The sequence below is a fragment of the Lynx canadensis genome, chromosome C2 (genome assembly GCF_007474595.2).
Source record: "Lynx canadensis isolate LIC74 chromosome C2, mLynCan4.pri.v2, whole genome shotgun sequence".
Taxonomy (NCBI): domain Eukaryota; kingdom Metazoa; phylum Chordata; class Mammalia; order Carnivora; family Felidae; genus Lynx; species Lynx canadensis.
In genome coordinates, this window is record NC_044311.2 from 116,753,522 (window position 1) to 116,771,937 (window position 18,416).

Genomic DNA, 18,416 nt, shown 5'->3' on the forward strand with positions numbered 1-18,416 from the left:
TATCAGACTATTGGATTTCAATTTGGTGAAATTAGGAATTGTAAACTTAATTTTCAAAGCCCTATATTTTTAAATACTCAATAATGCTGGAAATTTCTTCCTTTGCACTTTTGATTGTTCTAAATTTCGTCTGAGCTGTGATTTTGTTAATATGAGCAAGTGGAAAGAATATGGTATTAGTAATTAGAAGATTTGGTTCTAATCCTAGTTTTGCACCACCTGACTTTTTAACATTCTTCAATACACTTAACATCTTTGGGCTTAATTGTCCTCGTTAATTAAATAAGGAGGTTGGATAAAATGATTTTTTTTTGGCTTTCACCTCCTGGGCTTGCACCTGCTGTGACTTGCTCCAAAACAGAGGCTACCTGTTTTGAAGTTTCTGAACAGAACATTCATATTTATTATGTATTTATTACTTATTATATATTTATTATTTATCATGTTGTATTCATTTCCTGATTGTTGTGCACTTTGTGATGTCCACAAAGCTCACATTTTTCACATTTAAGTTACAGAAGCAGAAATCTAATTCATTTAACAAGTACTTTAAATGAAATTTAACAATTATCTTAAGTTACATCATTCAACAAAATAGGCAAAGATCAGAGCTTACATTTAACTGAAAAGAGAAATAGACAAGAAACAAAACAAACCCGTAATTTATAAGAAACAAAAAAAAAAAAACCCCATATGCAACATTATGTAAGAAATTCTTCCAGGTTATAGAAAAGGAAAAAGAACAAGTAAGGAGGTTGTGGTGGATTGTCTTATTAAATAGAGTGGGCAGGTAGGGCTCATGAAGGAAAAGTTAGAACAGAAACTTGAAATAAGTGAGTCAGCCAAGCCAATATCTAATGAAAAGCAGTTCTGGCAGAAGGAACAGCTAAGTTAAGATCCCAATGCAGGAAGCGGTCTGTTGTGTTCACAGAACAGCAAGAAAGTCAGTATGGTTGGGCTTGTGTGATCGAAAGGAAGGGTAGCAAAAAGTGTAAAAAAGAAAAGTGTGAATGATTTTCACAATGGCCCCAATATTTTCTGCCTTCCTTTCTCCGTACTCTTTGATCATGATTCTCAGTACTGACTCCTTCTCAATGCTGGCTATGGGCTTGGTCAGCTGTCTTGTTTTCAGCAATGGGATGGCAGCATACTTGATTTGACGGAGCTGGTAAAAGCCTCTCCCTTTCCCTTGGAACCCTACCGCTGCCACGGAGGAAGCCCAGGGCAGCCCAGGGAGGATGAAAGACCACACGGAGTGGAGCAGAGGCATCTGGCATCTGCCTGGGGTCCTCCTGGACCAGTCAGCTCTGGGGAACCCACCAGCTGACAGTGGACACTACATAGTTGACCATTAGGTTCATAAGAACTAATTGAGTGTTTAAAGTCAATTTTAAGGTGGTTTGTTTCACAGCACTGATCCCAGAAGTGTTGTCAGGGAGATAATAGAGGTTGGGAGTGAATACTGAGGGGCCCTGTTTAGAATTGTATACATTTTGGGGGTGCGTGGGTGGTTCAGTTGGTTAAGCATCCGACTCTTGGTTTTGGCTCAGGTCACGATCTCATGGTTCATGAGTTCGAGCCCTGTGTGGGCTCCATGCTGACAGTGCAGAGCCTGCTTGGGATTCTGTCTCTCCCTCTCTCTGCCCCTCACACCCCTCTATCTCTCAAAATAAATAAATAAACTTCAAAAAAAAGAAGTTATTTCACTCTGAGTATAAGAAATCATGATAAGGGTTTGAGCAGACATGTGGCATGATCTTTTATTTTAGAATGCTTACTCTAGCTGCTACACCTAAAGGGGTGTCTATACATCTTCATTCAAATTCTTGCTTCCCTGGCCCATCCTTATTCATAACTCCAGAGCGCAGAAGAGGGATTTCTACCTTATTTGGCACATTTGCTCAACTTATGAAGAGAAATGTTATTGTCAATTTAACTTGGATGTGGTATTACCTTCTTGTGGATACCAAAGTTTGTTCTGACTTTTCACCTTTCCTCCAAGGAATTATTTCAATTCCCTTTTGCTCAAAGATGAGTACTGTATGTCAAGTACGACCTTCTTACCCAATTTCCATGTTTAAGAGAGCTAGTGGCATTACCTGGCTAGAGTCTCATGGATATTTTGAGAAAAAGCCAGGGGAGGTAGAACCTATTACATTTTTCTAATATTGTAGAATCTCGGATTTCGGGATATAAAGCAACAAGATGAAATGACTTCTAACAGTCTAGAATTCTATGTTCTTTTATTCTAAGATCCAATCTCTTCATGACAATTTATTTACTACCTCACACAAAGTGATACTTCTTGGACACCATTGGCAACAAATGTCACCCAGAGCATCTCAGATCTGTATTCCAAGTTATAAGAGTCATATTCTTTTGCTAAAACAGAAACTGCTATGGTTTCAAAGATGATTGTACTTCTTACTTTGACAATAATTATTTAAGAAAAATGTGTAGCTTCGGGAGAATCTTTTCTATCTCTGAGAATAGATAAAATTTTGTTTGAGTAAATTATATATTAATTCTTCAATATCTTTGTCTTGCTCTCCCTCTCTCTCTCTCTCTCTCTGCTTCTCTCCTCTCCTTCTCTCTCTTTTTCATATCCAGCTATCTGGTTATCATTTACTTAAGAAATATAAGATCCTGATGGACTATAATTCTTAGAAAATTAATGAGTATCAGAGTATCTGAGCCCTAGTCCTAGTTCAATTATATAGTGGGGAACATAGAACAAATATCAATTAATCTGTTTTCCTTACAGATATTTAAAATTGTTAGTAACTTTTTATTTTTTTGAAGTTTATTTATTATGAGAAAGAGATAGAGATGAGAGAGAGAGAGTGAGAGAGAGAAAGAGAGAGAGAGAGAGAGACAATGGGGGAGGGGCAGAGACCAAGGGAGAGAGAGAGAGTCCCAAGCAAGCTCTTCATTGTCAGCACTGAGCCCGATGCGAGGCTTGAACTCATGAACTGTGAGATCATGACCTGAGCCGAAATCAAGAGGTGGAGCATAACCGACTGAGCCACCTGGGCACCCCCCAAAATTGTTAGTAACTTTTTAAAAGATATTGCTTTTACAAAAGCAAATTTGCATTATTATAACTAATCCTCATAACAGCCATTTGAGGAAAATATTAACATCATCTACATCTAAGCTACAATATATTTCTAGATATTAAAAGAAAACTTTGACTATTAGGGTAATTACACATTTTTTCATAGAAAAGAGAAAAAAGTTATCTGCCCAGTATTAAAAATTAAACAATTAAGGCTGTAAATGAAATAATTAAGTGTCTAGCATAGGTTGAGTACACATTAGGATATATTATTTCATTAGGAGACTGTGCACTGGTGAAAAAAGAAATAAGCAGACTTCTCAGGAATTAGTAAACACTGGCTCTGAACTGACACTGTTTCCAGGAGACCCAAAACACCTCTGTGATCTACCAAAGTGAGAGCATTTGAAGGCCAGTTCTTGTTGTTGTTGTTCGGGTGTTTGTTTGTTTTTATCTCAGATCCATTTCACAGTGGGGCCAGTGGGTCCCTTCACCCATCCTGTGGTTATTTGTCCAGTTCTGGAATGTGTGATCAGAATAGACACACTTAACAACTAGCAAAATCCCCACACTGGTCTCTTGATCCGTGGATTGAGGGCTCTTCAGGTGGGAAAGGCAAAGTGGAAGGCTCTATGTAGGACAACTGCCTCTACGAAAATAGGGAATCAAAAGCAGTATCTTATTTCTGCAGGGGTGGCCGAGAGTAGAGCTACCACCCGCGACTTGAAAGATGCAGGGGTGGTAATCCCTCTACATTCCCATTCGGCTTGCCTATTTGGCTGTGCAGGAAACATGAATTTTAGAGAATGGCGATGGATCATCCTAAGCACAACCAGGTGGTGACTGCGGTTGCAGCTGCTGTGCCAGGTGTAGTTTCATTGCTTGAGTAAATTAACACGTTCCCTGGTACCTGGTATGTATTGGTCTGGCAAATAATTTTTCTTCATCCATGTTAGTGAAGACCAGCAGAGTAGTTCAACCCGCTGGCAGAGCCAACAACACACGTTCACTATCTTATGTTGGGGTTATGTCAACTCTCCCGCTCTATGTTATAACTTAGTTTGCAGGAATCTTGATCACTTTTCCCTTCCACAAGATAACCCACTGGTCGTTATATTGATGACATTCATCCATCGAGCAAAAAGTAGCAGCTACTCTAGACTTACTGGTAAGACATTGCAGATCAGAGGGTGAGAAATAAATCTGCCAACAATTCAGGGGCCTCCTACGTCAGTGATATTTCTAGGACTCGAGTGCTGTGGGGTACGTCAAGATATCCACTTTAATATGAAGGATAGGTTGTTGCATCTGGACCCTCCCACAACTAAAAAACGGGATGTAAAATTGAGCGGGTCTCTTTAGATGTTGGAGGCAATATATTTTTCTCATTTTGGTGTGTTCTTCCAGCCCACTTACCAAGTGACCAAAAAACTGCTCTTTTTATTGGCATCCAGAACAACAGAAGGCTCTGTGACAGGTCCAGCCTGACATGTTAGCTGCTCTTCCACTTGGGCCATTTGATTTAGTAGATCCAATGGGGCTTGATGTGTCAGTGGCAAATAAAGATTTTGCTTGGAGCCTTTGCATGCCCCTATAGATGAATATCAGCTTAAAACCTTCAGATTTTGGAAGAAAACCTTGTCATCTTCTGTGGATAATTATTCTCCTTTTCAGAAACAGCCTTTGGTTTGCTACTGGGCCTTAGTAGAGACTGAATTTTAACCATGAGCCACTACGTTATCAGGCAACCTGATGTACCACGAACTGGGTGTTGTCTGACTCCCAAGCCATGAAGTTGGGTATTCACAGTAGCACACCACCATCAAAAGCAAGTAGTACGTATGGAATTGGGTTCCAACAGGCTCTGGAGGCTCAAGTAGGTTCCATTAAGAAATTCCCAAACACCCGTGGTCCCCACTCCTGTTACTTTACCTTATTTCTCACAGCCTGCAGCTATGGCCTCATAAGGAAGTTCTTTATGATAAGTTGATAAGGAAAGAGGAAATTTGGGCCTAGTTCACAGATGAGTCTGTATGATAGGCAGACACCATCTGGAAGTGGGTAGCTACAACACTGTAGCCCTTCTCTGGGACATCCCTGAAGAACAGTGGTGAAGGGAGATCCTCTCAGTGGACAGAACTTCAGCAGTGTATCTGGTTGTTCCTTTTTTGTTCAAGGAGAAATGGCTAGATATGGGATTGTATACCAATTCATGGGCTGTGGCCAATGGTTTGAGTAGATGGTTAGGGACTTGAAGATGATTGGAAAGTTAGTAAGAAGGAGATCTGGGAAGAGGTATGTGGATAGGGCTCTCAGAATGGATAAAAAATTTAAGTATTTGTGTCCCATGTGAATGTTCACCAAAGAGTGACATCAGTAAAGGAGTATTTTAATAATAAAGTGGATGGGATGACCCATTCTGTGGATGGCAGTTAGCCTCTTTTTCTAGCCATCCTTGTCAGTGCCCAATGGGCTCATGAATAAAGTGTCCATGGTGGCAGGTTATGTATGAGCTCAGTAACAGGGACTTCTACTCATGAGGGCCAACAGCCACTGCTACAGTCACTGCTGAGTGTCCAGTGTGCCAGAAGCAGAGAGTTTCTGATGTAGAGACATTCTCTGGAGTAGTCATCCAGCTACCCGGGGGCAGATTGATTACATTGGATCACTTCCATCATGGAAGGGTCAGCAATTTTGTTCTTACTGGAATAGACACGTACTCTGGTTACAGATTTGCCTTCCCTGTGTGTAATGCTTCTGCCAAAACTACTGTTTGTGGACTCACATAATGCCTTATCTCCTCTCATGGTATTCCACACGGCATTGATTGTGATCAAGGAACCCACTTCACAGCAAATGGGCCGATACTCATGGAATTCACTGGTTTTACTAAGATCTGGCTGTGTGAAGCAGCTGGCTTGATAGAGTGGGGGAATGGTCTTTTGAAAATTCAGTTGCAGTTCCAGCGAGGAGGCAAGGGCTGTACCTCACAGGGCTGAGGCAAAGTTCTCAGGAGCTGGTACATACTCACAATCAATGTTTAACATAAGGTGCTGTTTCTTCCACACTCACGATTCATGGATCCGGAAATTAAGGGGTAGAAATGAGAGTATCACCACTCATTATTACCTCTAAGGATCTGATGATTACACTTTTGCTCCCTGTCCACATAATCTTCAGACCTTGCTCATCAAGAACTCTTGACCAAAGACATAAATGCTTCCACTGGGAGATACAGAAATGTTTCCAGTTATATGAGCCAATTCCTTAAAATAAATCTGTCTATATACATCATATTGGTTCTCTTACTTTGGAGAATCCTAACTAATACAACTAGCAATGTCTGCCAGAGGAGACTTCAGAAGTGTTTGTTTGTTTACATTATAATTCTACATTTTACAGTATATGTTCTTTTCAACTATAATGCACTTAAAAATAAAGACAATTTACATGGGAAATGTTATTATTTAATGGATGAAGGAATTAAGACTCTTTATTTTTTTAAACAAATTTTATTTATTTTTGAGAGAGAGAGAGAGAGAGAGACAGAGCACGAGCAGGGGTGGTTCAGAGAGAGAGGGAGACACAGAATTTGAAGCAGGCTCCAGACTGAACTATCAGCACAGAGCTCGATGTGGGGCTCGAACTCATGAGCTGTGAGATCGTGATTGAGCCAGGGTCGGATGCTTAACTGAGTCACCCAGGCACCCCAGGAATTAAGACTTTTGAGTGGCTAAGTGAATTTCTAAAGATGATATAAACAATAAATATCAGGTGCAGGATTGACGCTCATATTCCAGAGCTACAAATAACACAGTGGCTTTCCAAGGGGCAGTATTCATTTATACCAATTAGATTGGACTTGGGCAACATGATTGCTTATTAATAAAATGAGCATAATTATATCTAAAATCAGAAGATTTTTTGAAAATTGATTGAGTTGTGTATTTCAGGCATCCTGGATAGTGCCTGATTATGCCATATATTTAATATTTTATGTTGTTATTTCTTACTAAAATGAAAATGCTACTTTTTGTATTAAATCCATTACTTTTATGAGGAAATCATCTATATTTTGCTAAAAGTTAAAGTGATATAAAAAAAGTTATGGTTTGGAAAACTTTTGGGTTTTAAATGATTAGCTTTAATTGAGAAATCTTTTAAAATAAAGCTTAGGGGCGCCTGGGTGGCGCAGTCGGTTAAGTGTCCGACTTCAGCCAGGTCACGATCTCGCGGTCCGTGAGTTCGAGCCCCGCGTCGGGCTCCGGGCTGATGGCTCGGAGCCTGGAGCCTGTTTCCGATTCTGTGTCTCCCTCTCTCTCTGCCCCTCCCCCGTTCATGCTCTGTCTCTCTCTGTCCCAAAAATAAATAAACATTGAAAAAAAAAATTTAAAAAAAAATAAAATAAAGCTTAGATGAACTATTGTCAAATCTAGTTATGTGATATTTACTGATAAGGCAAGAGATGGTCTGGGCACCCTGGATTTTGGATGCTTCAAGTTGAGAGAATTAGTGAAGCATGACAACAAGTATGAATTCATACTCTAAAAAAAATCTAAGAATGCCTTTAGATTCTTCTTTTAAAACTCCAGTATTAATGTTTAGAAAGCACTTAGGAAGGGTTTTATCTCTAATTTCCCACAAAGACCCCTTTGGAAAATGATTGATTGGCATTTGGCAGACATCCTTTACTGTGTTATAGTTTTGTGTTATGGTCTTTTAAGCTTCAATATTAGGGGAAAAAATTTCAAAGTATGCACTTCTGTATTATTCCCAAAGGTAATAATATGAGGATTAAATGCAATCAGTTTTCTGAGTCAGGCACAGCCATAAATATGGTATTGAACATATGTTGAAACAGTCTATAAGGTTTCAGAAAATGAAGAATGAGCTAAAGATTTTTTTTTTTGTAACCCAAATTCCTTCTATTCAAGAGCAAAAAGCAATTGGAGGATGCCAAAAATTGTAGATTTGGGTTCAGTAGCCACCACTATCATGGAAATTTTGGCTGCTGAAATCCAATTCAGATACATCCCATGTGAGGAATGATAGTATCTTTACTAAGATCAAGAGTTTTAACGGACAGCAGAGAGATGCTAACAGAAACTCTGTAACTTTTGGTAGACCTTTTTATTGAAGACTTATGCTGTTGGTTATTTGATTACTAGTTTCCAGAACAAAATGTAATTCTGTCTATATATCTGAATTCTAACACTATCATGGCTGTTTTTACTGGAAGTATTGAACCTATCGGTAGCATTTGGTATAGTTGATCTCTCTCTCTTTCCTTCTACATTGCCTTTTAAAATTTTATTTCCAGATCACTGCACTTGATTGGTTTTCTTCTTAGCTTACTGGTTGTTCAAGTTACCTCTGTCAATTCCTTCTCTTTTAACCGACCCATTACCGTTCGCATGGCCTAGAGCTTGGTTTGTGGACTTCTTTTTTAGCTAAAGATTTATGGTGATCTCATCTAGTCTTATAACTTTAGAAACTATATGCTGATGACTTCCCAAATTTTTATGCCTCTTAATCAGACTGTACTCCAAACTACAGACTTATATATCCAACTGCCTACTCAACATCTCTGTGTCTGTGTCTGTCTAATAGACATCACAAATGTACCATGTATAAAACTTCTGACATTCCAAATAATCCTTCCTTTGGACATCTGCTGTACTTCCACTGTTCCTCCGGTATAAGCTGAGACCCTTGGAGCAATGCTTACCTCCATTCTTTCTCTTGCATTCTATATCAAATCTGTTAGGAAATGATGGTAATTCTGTCTTCAAAAAGTTACTTCCACTGTTACCTCCTTGGTCTGAATTACCATCATCTCTTGCCTGGATACTGAGTTATCCTTGTAAAATATAAGTCAAACTATACCATATCTCCATTTCACTCAGATTAGAAGCCTGAATCCAGAAAGTGGCCAATGTGGTCTCTCATGTTCTGCTACCCACCTCTGCTCTCTGACTCCTCCTACCATTTTCACACATGCTCAGTCAGCTTCAGCATACTGGCTTCCTTGATGTTATGTGAGCATACCAGATATATTCTTATTTTAAGGTTTTGCTCTATCTGTTCTGGAAAATTCTTCCACCAGATAATCAATTTGGCTAACCTTACCACCTTGTCTAAATTTCACCATTTCAAGGAGGCTTACCCTGATCACCGTACTTAATACTAAATCCTGACCTCCCCCCACGCCTTCTGTACTGCTCCTCACATCCCCAAACTGGACTCCCTTTACCATGCTTGATTATTTTAACTTTTTTTCCCCATAGAATTACTTTTGATACCTTTTCCCAACTAGAATATAAACTCTAGTTGGCCACTGGTGTGTCTAAGCATCTAGAACAGTGTTAGGTACTTAGTAAACATTTTAAACAAGTTTTAAATGAATAAATAAGTTACATATGAGAAAAGCTATACATTCTGGCCCGAATTTCATCTGCAGGCAAGAAAAACTAAGTAGTGTGAGTTTGAAGAGGACAGTAGTTTGAAAGAAAAAAAAACAAAAGTTTTCTCTTTGCAATCTACCAAGTTCAGTTTACTCTATTATCTTTTACACATTTAACATTTTTATGCAAAAAATATTTACCATTTTCATAATATCTATTACAGATAACAGAACTATGTATTTTTATATTAAAGGGAAGAAGACACAATGACTGCCCTAGGGAAATAATAGGACAGCATAGAACCAAGGCAGGCATTGCTGTGATCTGAAGAGTGACCAAAACTCCAATACCAACAAGACATCAAAGATAACTTCAAAGCACCTGAGTTTTAAAGCGGGTATAATGTCTGGCGTGATCTGGCAGGTTTTGAAAGGATAACGTTCTGTCTGAGTTATGATAAAACTTCATAAAGATTTATGTGTTTCTTGAAGCTTATGATTTGTATATTTCCTTCATCTTTTCCCTCATTTGTTATTATAAATCCCAGCTGTTATTGTATGCATTTTTAAAGTACAGTGTGCTATATATTTTCCTGCTAGAGACTGTTTGGATGTTTTCAATCCATGAAATGCATTCAGATTTTGAAAACTTCACAACAGAAAGAGACTCCTTAGAAAATAGAAAAAAAAATCAAGTAAAAGTGTATATTGTTAGTATCATGAAGCATTAGGAAAGCATAGCTCAATGTTAAAAATTCCTAGTAGAACTAGAAATTAAAAAGAGATGAGGGAATTGAATGGAAAAATATCAGAAATCTCCTGGGACCAGAGTGGGGAAAAACTCAAACAGAGGAACATTGACAGAAGTATTATTTTAAATTTTCAACTGTTTATTATTTCTTTGAGAATTGGATATAATGTGTATGTCAACAGTAAAGTTTTCAAAGACATCTTTTGGGCTAACCTAAAGCGAATTGGTTAATTACATTTCTTTAATAATTAAACATTTTTGGCTCATGTTAAAATATCCATTTTTGACGGAAAAATAGGTTCCATTTATTCCTGTTTCTCAACATACTGAAAGGCAATATAGCAGGCTGTTTTTGAGCAACGATGAAGCAATCTTAAGAATTCAGCATGGCTGTTAACTTTTGAAACTTTGTAGTTGGAGTGAGAACATTACTCCAAGAGTGATGCATGGAGTGAGAGAGGAAGCCAGCATCCCATGTGCCATTTTTCTGACCTGGATTGTTTTATACTCACAGTGTTACTATGAAATGATAGGGATAAATAAAATTGTTTTGAGATTGTTTCTATGAAAAATAATTGGGGTCACTGAAAAGTGCCATTGTAAAACATGAAATTATTAGCATTTGCATGAAACTGTCCTTAATTATGAAAACAAAATTAATATTAATTTTTTGTTTTAACTGTTCTAATTTCTTTGTTATTTTAATTATGCATCAATTAAATCAACTATAAAATGTAGATATGTATGACATCCACTTGAAATTATCATTCATAAGTGTTCATTCTTTAATTAAATATCTAAAATATGCCAAAGCAGAAAAAATCTTTAATTGCTTTACGAACAATATGGGATTATATACAATGTGTTGAATATTTGGGAAGAAAGTGAAATTTTCATCTTACTCTTTAAACTTGGTAATATTTTGTTTCCTAATGCATTATAATATCACAATTATTTTGTATACTCTCGTGTATTGTGTGTTAGCAAGTACAATATTATTATATATTGGGAAGCAAAATAATACCAAGTTTTTTCATATTAACAAAATTAATAAAATGTTTTCCCCTGTTAAAAATATTAAAGTTTTCTCATATTAAAAATACAAAGTATTACAAAATACTTATAGTGGGCAAAAACTAAGACTGCGGTGTGCTGTCTAAAGTGATTTATGATCTTCCAATGCTTATAGTACTGTCAAGTTTCAGTTTTGGATCACACTATTATAACGTGTCAAACAATTTTAAAAATACTCCAACAGTTGACTACACCTGTTTCCACTTTGCAAATCCTTTCAAGTTCGTAGCACTTTGATCGAAAAGGAAATATTTAACTTCTGTCTTTCTTTTTCAATCTAAAAGTTGGAAATTTTTTCTTATTGTAATTTTTGTATGATGTATTAACATTAGCAGGATCATAAATTGCTAAGATTAGTAAGTCATCTATTTGATCATTTGTAAAGAGATTTTTCACAGACTTTCATTTGGGTTATTTTCAAAGATGTGAACAGAACAAAATGTGGTAAAATTTTACTAAACCATATTATCATATCCTAATGAATAACTTTTAACACTTAATCCAAGTATTGGGGGTATGCTTCCTTAAATTTGACATATATATCTGCATATATACATGTTCTCCATTTAAATATTTAACAGCGTCTTCTGGTTATGCCAAAAGTAGGACACATTCTTCATGTGGTTATTATTTAGCATTTTGTCCAACTTACTTATTTTGGGCAGCTTTAAGCGGAATGAAGTCCTTGTTATCTTAACTCTTTCATGTGACCTGATTGTCATTGGAAGCCACCATTTCTCTGTTTAGTCACCCCTCATAGGCAGAAATCATGGAGATGACATAAAGCCATTGTACTATTATTTCTCTCATTCTTAGCACAAGCATTTGATTATTTCTTTATTGCGTTAGTGAAGATTCAGGGAGTCACATTTAAACTGTGAAAATAACAATAACATAAATTTTCACAAGAAGACACTGAGAAGCAATCTGCAGATAAAGAAAAATCCATGGAGTGCTGCAGGTGAATTTGACAATCTTTACTAAGTAGAACATCATTTTTTTCATTATGCTTTGGATTTTATGGATATTAATTCTCTCAGTTTTCAGACGTTCTCTAGTTTCATGAGGCACTTTGAGAAATTCTTTTTTTCAGTCCGTTGTGGAATTTTAATAGAAGGCTTAGCAGTGTCTTAATCCAAATAAGTTATCAAATAAATATAAAAGAATCAAGTGCAGCCAAGAAATCCCCCTTGGCAGAAATATTATAAAGGTAATAGTTGGATGAGAAATTTCAAAATATGTTATTAAAATGCTCAAGGAAGATTTCTAGGGATGTAATTTAGTGTGCTGTTTAGGTAACTTCTTAAAGATACAAAGTACTTTTTTTAAAAAATGAAGACATTTATGCCTTCAATAAGCTCAGTTTTAAAAAAATCAAGCTTGAGAGTAAGAATCGTAATTCTTACTGAAAAGAGCCTAATTTTAAGAGAAACTTCAGTATACGCATGCTGGATCACTCAGATACTCAACAAGAATGACTTTTGTGCTAGGCCTTGTTGAGCTGTGTTTATTGTTACTTAGAAGTTAGGCTCTGGGGTGCCTTGGTGGCCCAGTCAGTTAAGCGTCTGACTCTTGGTTTTGGCTCAGGTCCTGATCTCACGGTTCCTGGGTTCAAACCCTACACTGAACCCCGCGTTGGGCTGTGCACTGACAGCTCAGAGCCTGTTTGGGATTCTGTCTCTCCTTCTCTCTCTCTTCCCCTCTCCCACTCGCTCTCTAGTGTGTGTGCATGTACGTGCTCTCTTTCTCTTTCTCAAAATAAGTAAACATCAAAAAAAAAAAAGAAGGCTCTGAATGAAATTTGCAGGCACAAGCTGTAGAGCTTATGCTTTATAGAGTCCCATAGTGAACAAAACAGAGGGATATAAAATTATGTCTTATTTATAAAAAAAATAGGCAATGTTTCAAACTCTGAAGTTTTTTCCAAATGGAGTTAGACCTACAGCTCTCAGGTGGAGCTGGTAAATCAACAATGGTTTTCAGGAAGAAGAAAAGATGTACAATGCTTTCAGTATTGACAGTCGTTTTTCTATCAACTCACTGGTAGCAAAGAGAATACTGAAATCTACATTATGGTGTTGGTCTGAGGGTTGAAGATCATCTTCAGGAGACATCTAATATACTGCTAGGCGTATAATAAACTTCTGGACAATAATACCCTAATAAAAAGAGAACATATCAGCAATCTCAAGATGTTCATTCAAATTCATGACCATATTACAGCTAAATTATTTGCATCTCTATTTTCCTGGGGGACATCAGCATCATAATCACTTTCTGTTTGAGTTCGTGGCTCCATGATAGTACCTTCCTAAGACATGTTGATGATCTGGAATAATGCTTATTGGAAACATTCAGCACTAGTCCTGTCTCTTGTTTTTCTTTCTAATTGTCTCGGATTGGAGTGAGCTTATTGACTTTCACAAATGACATATTCCACAAAATATTCCATCTTAATCGACCTCTTAGTGATATAGAAAATATCCAGATTTACACTCTAAATGATTATATTTAAAAAGGCAGTGGGTTAAGGATTAAAAGTAGAAAACAAACAAAAAAAATTCAGTATCAAAACCATAGTCCAACTAGTGAGGATAGACACTTAAATACCTACTAGAAGGTGGTAATTGCCATCATAGATAAATGGGTTCTGAAATAGAGAGATGAGACAAATTTTTTTCTCTCTCAGGATTGTCTACTTTTATATCTTTTGTGCTCAGTAATACTTAAGCAAGGTATTTATTAGAAAAGCTACTTTAGCCATATTCTGTTACCTTTCAAACCCTGTTGCATTTTAAATTAACCCCCAAACACCGTATTTACCCCCAGTAACCCCCATCCTCTTTATTTTTATCATGGCTTCCATACTGATTTTCATGTCTATTGTCATGTCTTATGGAATGGTTGCTTAAATACTCATATAGGCTTAACTACCGTAACTTTTCAGTTCTTTCTTTAGTTATGATGAACACAAATAGTGCAGGTAATAGAAAAATGAGGAAAGTAAATTTAGAATACAGTGTAATAAAGGATGCTATAGACTATGTTCCCTTTTATATTCAAATTCTCTTTTTTCAATAGCTCTTTTGTCAGCCTAGTTTCGTAAATTGTTAGGGGTAAGTACATAACGCAGTTGTATGTTTTAAAAACATGTTATAATTTGGGGCACCTGGGTGGCTCAGTTGGTTGAGCATCTGACTTTGGCTCAGGTCATGATCTCATGGTTCATGGGTTCAAGTCCCACACCATTCTTTGTACTCACAGTACAGAGCCTGCTTGGGATCCTCAGTCTCCTTCTCTCTCTGCCCCTCCCCTGCTCATGATCTCTCTCTCTCTCTCTCAAAAATAAATAGACATTAAAAAAAATATAAAAACACGTTATGACTCAATTCATGAATTGACTCCAAAGAGCCTTTCTACTAAAAACTGCAGGGTTTTTTTTTTTAACTTTACTTATAACAATATTTTTAAAAGTAAAATGTAATATTCTTTGTTATAACTTGGATACTTTGTCCAAGGGTCCATTATTCAGGGTATCAAAAGGTCATACCTTATTTCATTTCATATTCTCCATGCCATTTGGCAACACCAGGTTAATATCACCACTATAGACTACATACTACTTGTTTCTTCACATGTTTTTCCCTTGTCTCGTTTTTCCTGGCTTAAGCCATCTCATTCATAATTTTTCTGACTTGGTCTTTTAGAGCCTTTCTTCCTATTTCGTCATTTATTTCTTTTTCTTGACCTCAAAGTCTACTGTGTCTTTTGAACGTTACTTCTTTGACTTTGTTGAACTCCATTAAATTATGTTTGAAGTTTTTAAATTGTGTAACATGCTATTAGGCCTAAGGCTGGCTTCATTCTGGCCCACATGCTGAAAAAGAAAAAGGATATATTAGTTTTCCAGGGCTTCCAAAATGAAGGGGGGGCGTTTGAATAGCAGACATATATTTTCTCACAGTTCTGGAGGCTAGAAACTGGAAATCAAGGTGTCTGCAGGGCTGTCTCGTCTGAAGCCTTTGTCCTGGGCTTGTAGATGGCTGTCTTCCTCTGGTGTCTTCACATGGTCTTCCCTCAGTTTGTTGGTGGCCTAACCTTCTGTTTTCTTAAGGTCGTCAGTCATTTAAATTGAGGCCCAGCTATAAGATCTCATTTTATCTTATTTACATCTTTAAAGCCCCTATCTGATTTTTTAAAGTTTATTTATTTATTATTTCTGAGAGAGAGAGAGAGAGAGAGAGAGAGAGAGAGAATGCATACACGTGGGGGAAGGGCAGAGTGAGAGGGAGACACAAAATCCGAAGCAGGCTCCAGGCTCAGAGCTGTCAGTGCAGAGCCAGATGTGGGGCTCGAACTCACAACCGTGAGATCATGACCTGAGCCGAAGCCGGATACTTGGCTGACTGAGCCACCCAGGCATCCCTAAAGGTCCTATCTTTAAATCCACTCAACATATGAATTTGAGGGGATGTAATTGAGCTGAAAATTATGATGTAGAGTTTGTTGTGTAGTTGTTCCTTGTAGTTGTTCCTGAATAACCTCTAATAGAAATCCAGCGTCCTCAGGAGCTCATCCTCCTGGCTGTCCAAAGGACGTCCCTCTGCTGCCCCAGTTGTGTGTGTCACTTTACAATGTGCCCTGGGTTTAGGTCGTCACCAACTGCACGCACTCTTTTTAAAAACTACTTAGTTTGTTACAGTTCCTAATCTCTGGTGGAAAGCTAAAAAAAAAATCTAATTTTGCTACATGAGATCATGAGGGCCAAGATGATAAGCTGCTACACATGATGGATAATGTATTTTCTTTACACAAGGACCTCTTGAATATGCATACATTTAGTCCTAGAAACAAAGAATAATGGCAGGTATTTCTAGTGCAGGAGGCACACTTTGTGGGGTTACATGAGTTTTAGGAACCTTGAAGTTGTGTGGCAAAGGTAGTCTTTTACTGAATATTTCTTTGTGAGTGTACATAGGATCATGTAGGAGGACCTTCATTGTTTTGGGGAAAATGTCCTGTGTGCTGACTGGTTTGCAATTTTCTCCTGTGGAAAAACATGAATCTTGCCGTAGTCCACTTGAGTGCATCTGTATTCTTGAGGGATATAGAACAACAATGATTAGGTATCATTATCCATCTGACATTTATTATTGAGTTAAATAAAATAAAATTACTAATACTAAGCACCAGCTGTGTCCAAAATAATACGTTTATGTCTAAGTGATTGTGCTAATTTGATAAGAAGAGACTTTTCACAATATGCCCCAGAGTCACTGGCTTTCTACCAACCCTCTCAGGGCTGTATTTTCCAAACTAACGGAGACACAGAATAGAACATGCATGGCTTTCCAGGTGTCAGCGGCAGAATGGAATAGGCATTTTTGAGGCAAAAATGTTGAAATATCTGGAATATTTTAATGCTTGATGAAAGATACTTGAAATCTGGTACATATGGTAAACATCATACCTACCCAAGTATTTTTCCTTTCTACCCTTGCCCTTGGTAATTTTCAAAACATGTGGGGTTAAGGTAGGAATCATATAAGCATCTGGGCCCTGTTCTCCCTTAAGACAGAGCAAAAGATACGTAATAGGGAACACTTCTGTATGCTGGTGTGTTTACAAATCACTTTGGGTATTCCCCATGATTCAGGCACACAGTGATTGAAGGGTGATGATGTTTACAAATTAGCATTTCCTTTTCTGTGAAGTTTCAGGCTTAAGGCATAAGCATCTTCAGGAAGACAGTCCAACAGCTGCTGCCTTCCTGATGAGCTATAGGAATCGGAGACAGGCAGGTACCCAAGGAAATAAGGACAAGAGCATATGGCAGTGGAAGAATGAATGCTGACTCACCCACCGTCAGGGCACAAACCCCCAGGCCCAGGCATTGGCAAGCTCTTTGAACTCTCCTTTGCACCAAAGACATCCCATCAGATTTTTTTTTTCAAGAGAAGTTTCCCTAAATAGGATGCTCTGACTTCATGTTCTTAGGACTGAAGGAGCATTTGCTGGAAGTTCTGATTAGAGTTTCAAAGCTGGAAAGTGATGTATTAAAACAAATAGCTTGATTTTCTTCAAAATGAGATTGCTAGGCAATCACCTAGGCAATCTGTTCAAGTCCCACGGAGACAAATCAGTTATGTCACACCAAAACAACAAATAAATAAGATTTAGAAAAATTTCATCTCCTGATATCACATACATTTCTATCAGTAGTTGATTTCTTACAATCTCCTAACTTACACTTTTCTTAATTTTGAAATGTCAAGCAATGTTATGCTATAGTATCTTATTTAGTGCCATCTTTCAAGAGCTATTGATCTCTCGGTTTTCTGTTTAAATACCTGATTTTGCTGGCTTTAATAATGTGATAAAAACAGTGATTACCTAAAATAAAATAATGCTGGTATTTTTATATTGTAGGACTACTTTAAAAATTTCATACAAAATTTGCCCATGCCAATGTCTACACTGCACAAAGGATTACAATAACTGACTACAGTAATTCAAATATCTTATTCATCATGCTCTCTTTAGGATATAATATTAATAGCTAGCACATCACATAGCCAGATTTATATTTTCCATTTAGACAGGCACACTGATTATAAATTCAGTGTTTTAATTTGTCCTGGGTGTGAAATGTACTTATATATTATTTCTAAAACCAAAAATAATGATCTTGTTGAGAAGCACTGGCATTATCTCTTCTCAAAACAGTCGACAAGAACCTGTCTTCTTCTTCTTCTTTTTTTTAATCCCGTCTCCTTTGGGAATGTAAAGCTATTACACAGTTGTCTCAGCTGCTACTTGGCATTCCAACCGGATCCTTGAGCTGCCAGACATTTCTAAATCCCACTCTCTCCGCTCTCCCCAAGTAGTTAACGGTTGGAGTATGGCACCCATAAGCTGCGTCTCTCAAGGGGCCATCCGGCTGACAGCAGCAGGAACAGGCCAGCCCGCCGCTCAGGTCTCTCCATGAAGACCTGAGCACACTTGCAAGTTGACATGCATCCAGCCATCTAACTCACTGGACTTCTCAAAGGCCAATTTATATTCCAGAGTTGTTCCTCTAAGGCATTGCTCCAGGACAGAAATATTCCAAATCCTCAATCCAGAAATTT